Consider the following 5129-nt stretch of genomic DNA (forward strand, 5'->3'; position numbering starts at 1 on the left):
ATTTAGTAAAGGAGGTTTACTCAGGAACAATACTGGTTTGCTGGGTGACTAGCACACAGTAGCATTGGTCTATGGAAAACAATGAGTGGGAAGAGTATATAAATAGCTTATATAAATGTCAATAGAAATGAAGGGAGGGAGGGACTTTAAATTCAGATCATAAGAGGTGGTTAAGGCGCAAATCTGGTAGTAGGAGTATGCTGCTCTGCCACAACTATGAATTAAACTTCAAGACTTTGGCCCAACAGGGTTTAATATACAAATTCTGCTTGTGGAAATAGAAGTGCAGAATAACTAAGGTCCCTGAAGAAACAAAAATATATATATATATATGCAGTCAGATGGAACATAGCAGAAAGGTACAACATAGTATCACCACACAGGTCACTATAAATACATTTGAATATTTAAGCATAAATAAAATAATTAAAATAATGTAATTCTCTCTCCTTTTTTGAAAAGCTAATTACTCTCAGTTCCACACCTCTTGTGCACTATCATATTTAGGATCTGTCTGCTTGTATTGTTACTGCACATTGTGCAAGCATGAGCAAAGTAGGAGACTCACCAGAATCAACTTGTTCCTGCAATTCCGCAAAGCTCGGGGGTGGAAGGCCACACAGATCTTGCAGCCGGAAGACAAATGGGCTACCCCCAAGCAAACTACACACAGAGTGTGACCATTGGCTGGAGACAGCTTGTGGCCACACTCTGTGCACTTAGACATCTTAGTGAGCACACACACACACTCTATGGGTGGGAAGGGGGGCCTACACTAATAGAAAGTTAACTTTCAAGAAATGAAAAAACAGTATTTATTGGAAACGGAGTGGATAACTAATAATTATTTCTCAACATTATCAAAAGGGGCACACACAGATCAAAGTTTTCAAAAAAAACCCTGACACTTGCCTGGAGCTCAAAAATCCTGTGCTGGCGAAGCCACAGCAAACGAGATCTGAGGATTGGAAGGAGGTTGCAGTGTGGTATGGGTAGGGGGGAGGAGCTTGGAGCTCTGATCTTTTTGCTTGGTATGCTGCTGGCTCAGATCCGTATCTTATCCGAAACCCACAGGTTGCTGATCAAATGAAGTTAACTACTTCAGATCTTAAGAATACTAGCTGCAGGTACTTTCCAAAGACCTACTGGGGACATCATGGGGATCTCACAGGCATCCACATCCAGGGTACTCCACCAGTCCATGCTAACACATGCCAGTGAGCACATTTATTTCCCCAATACCCCTGAGGAGAGGACCACCAATATGCATCTCTTCCACCATGTAGCACACTACCCAGAGGTACCAGGTGCCATAGTCTGCACTCATGTGCACATCAAAGCACCAATTGGTGAGGATGTTAGAGTCTATGTCAACAGCAAGAGGTATCACTCCAACTGCCAGGTCATATGCAATGCCCAGGGCATTATCATCAATGTGTGTGCTGGCAGCCCTGGCAGTTATGACTTCCACATCTGGCCCGCATCACAGCTGTACCAGGCATTTACCAAGGCACATCCCATTTGACCATCTAGGGGGGGATGTTGGCTATGCACTGGAGCCATGGATGATGATACCCATCAGAAATCAAGCACACCCATTGAAGAATGCCATAATGAGGCACACACACAAACTAGAAAAATCACAGAGTGTGGGTTTGGGCTGCTCAAGTCACGGTTCCACTGCCTTGACATATTTGCAGGAGCCTTGCAGTACTCTCCACCACATGTGCACACATGTTCATAATATCTGCCATGCTACACAATATGATCCTGCGGAAACAGCTGCAACAAGAACATCACAGGGAAGGGACACACAGCCCTCCACCATTGCCAAGGTCCCCACAGGCACAGGGGGACTCGGAGGAACCCCCTGAGCCTGTCCCTGTAGGCAGATGTAGGCGTGCCCAGTACGTCCTGGCCTTGGCAAAGAAACAGTGCATAGCACATACACTGACACCATAGGGACCCAGGGACTAACACCTCACTCTGACTTGCACACACAGTAAAAAGGATACCACACACATCACACTACCTGTACCTTACCGTGTACAGGCTGTGTACTGCATGCATCCGACAGAGTCAGCCCTGAAGCACTGTCCTCACAACTGCTGCAGGCACAAAGTAAGTCACTCTTCTTAACAACAAATGAATGGAGTAGTAGATTATAGTAGCATGTCTATGATATTGCTGCATGTATGCAAGGGAATGGGGTGGGCTACCGGGATAGCAGCAGACAACTGACAGCTATGTGGGTCAACAGGAAATGTCTGCCAAATACTGGCTGCCTGAGAATATGCAGTAGTCCCCAAGGTTCCAAAACTCACTGCAGTATATGTGGGGGACTAAGAAACTGCGGGGTCATAGGTCACATGCATGGATATCAGTGTTGGAGTCCCATACACACTTCTCAACCTCTCAGACCAAGTCATCTGTACAAAGCCATAAAGAAATGTGGGGCAAAGGCCCACAAATAGGGACAGTTAGGAAATATCGCTCTTACAAACGTAGTAATATTAGAACAGGTCTTGCAATGGTATTAAGTCTCTGAAGGGTCTTTAATGATATGCCAGTATTTTCCAAGACAACCCCAGTACTATGATAAATGGACACAAAATATGAAGCAAACATCTAAACAGTCTGTGAAAATTTGTACAATTGAGAGGTATGCCCCCCTCCCCCAACACACCCGTGTTCCCACAGAAATGTAGTAACATTTATGTTTGTAGGGTAATAGCAGCAGACCACACATTCCCACAACTGTCCCAGTCAACTTGCTAACTTGTTTCATGTTCACAATATGCAGGGGTCAATGTACTATGTCGCTGCATGGTTAATACTGTCAAGAAGTAGACAGCACTTACTGTTGGCTTAGTGGTCTAAGTACAGTACTATGGTTGACAGAGTTTGTGTTTGAGACTGGCCGTGCCAACTATTTTGCATATAAACTACACCTGTCCAGAAGTCAATATTTGTTACTGCAGGAAAGATGGACAATGGAGGGATAGGGGGCCACACATATGGACTCTTCATAGCTCGGAGTTGCCTAGTAGAACAGCAGGTTGTGACAAATCAGTGTAGTACCACATTATAAATGGCTGCCACATTAGTGTGTCAGTACTGACAAGTCAGTGGGCACCATCCATACCCCTGGAATGACAGGATGTCACAGAATATCCACATGTATGCCTCATATATCTGTTCTGCTTCTCATAACATTGCATTTGCCTGCCAAACTATGTGCAAAACAATAAAGGTTGATTGGAAGCATCAATGACAGACAGTTGAGAAGCAGAGGTTATACCCATAAGAAAATGCAAGCTAATACAAAACCGTTCTACCAACTATCTATGTTTGGAATAGCAATAGTAGCACCCTGTCCCTATGTCTGGGCCTGTGTCTGACTGTGATATGTGGGCCTGTCCAGATGTCAGTCTGCAAGAGTTTGACAGCTATGGCCAACATGTAGCCTTATAACAACAATGCAACACAAACCATCTGAGGAACACAGCAGATGTAGAGGTGCAATGATGGACAACCTGCTAAACAGGTACAGTCAGAGGTGTGAAGTCCATAACCCTGTGTGTGATGTTACGACTTCTAGCCTACTCACAACATAACTACAAATACATAGCAGCAACTGTGGACAAAGCCTGTGACTGGACTACAGAAGGACAGAGACACACATATAAGGGGAAGGGGAACCACTGGCCAAATGGAGAATGTGCACACCACAATAATTTGTGCAGTAACATAGGTTCCCTGCAGTGTATGGAGTCAGTAAACAAATTTCTGTCAGTGGTTCATCACATTACTCTATACTGCTCTGCTACTAACATACCAGGAAATCACAGTGCTATGTAGAATATACCACACATATTATGGAAAACTCTGGTCAGTCCAATGCACTCTGTACCAACACCAGGATATGACCCAGTTAATAAGGATAACACACAGCCAGGAGATCCCCAGCCAGAATATCACTGAGGTGCCGGACTGTTTATGTAGGTTCAGCAGCCAATTCACTGTAGCACACAAAATCCAGGACCAGAGTACAGGTAACTCTGGAATGGAGTCCAGCTCTTACTAGTGAAGGATATACTGGGCATGAGAATTACAGGCCATGTGTAAACCCACATCTGACTATACAACTGTGTTGTCCATATATGTCTCTGCATACAGACAGCTATGCACACCTTAATTGCCTCCCCCCACCAGACAGGATTATCCTCAGCTATCTGGAAGTGGCACACATGATATATCTGCATCTGTTGAGTATGACAGATACACACACACACACACACACACACATATATATATATATATATATATATATATATACATATATATATATATATATATATATATATACATATATATATATATATATATATATATATATATATATATATATATAAACATATGCAAATATATCAATTATAGACAGGCTGAGGCAGGGAGAGAGACACAGAGAGAGACACCCTGAATGGCATAGAGTGATGTCCTGATGACATTTGCACACCAATTGTAACCACTGGCACGTGCCAGTACAAAGGTGAGCTCCATTGTGTAATAGTGAGGTAAGGGGTGTAATCTCACATCACACCCACATGCACACATGGCAGGTGATATGTACGTGGGTGTGTGTGCTTCTAGGTTAAAGTATTTTGAGGCCTTTTCCACATGGTAAACCTCTCATTGCCCTACTTTACAAGGCCTGCTGATGTCATTCACCTTAGAAGAACCTTTGGACACTCTTCAGTCATATAAGCTCCATGGCACATGGGATAAGTATGTAACACTATAGTACATACAACTAGATAGGTAGGGGTTCTAATCTCAGCACTGGCAACTGTGTCTGTATTTCTAGGTTAAAGCATTTGAGGCCTTTTCCACCCAGCCTACTTTACAAGGCCTGCTGATGTCATTCACCTTAGAAGCACCTCAGCCATATAAGCTCCATGGCACATATGATAAATACATAACACTATAGTACATGCAACTAGATAGGTAGTGGTTCTAATCTCAGCACTGCTAACCATGTTTGTGTGTGTGTCTAGGTTAAAGTATTTTGAGACCATTTCCACCTGCTAAACTTCCCACTGCCCTACTTTACAGGCCTGCTGTCATTC

The sequence above is a fragment of the Protopterus annectens genome, chromosome 3.part0 (assembly GCF_019279795.1).
Source record: "Protopterus annectens isolate FY-2018-M chromosome 3.part0, PAN1.0, whole genome shotgun sequence".
Classification (NCBI taxonomy): Eukaryota; Metazoa; Chordata; order Ceratodontiformes; family Protopteridae; genus Protopterus; species Protopterus annectens.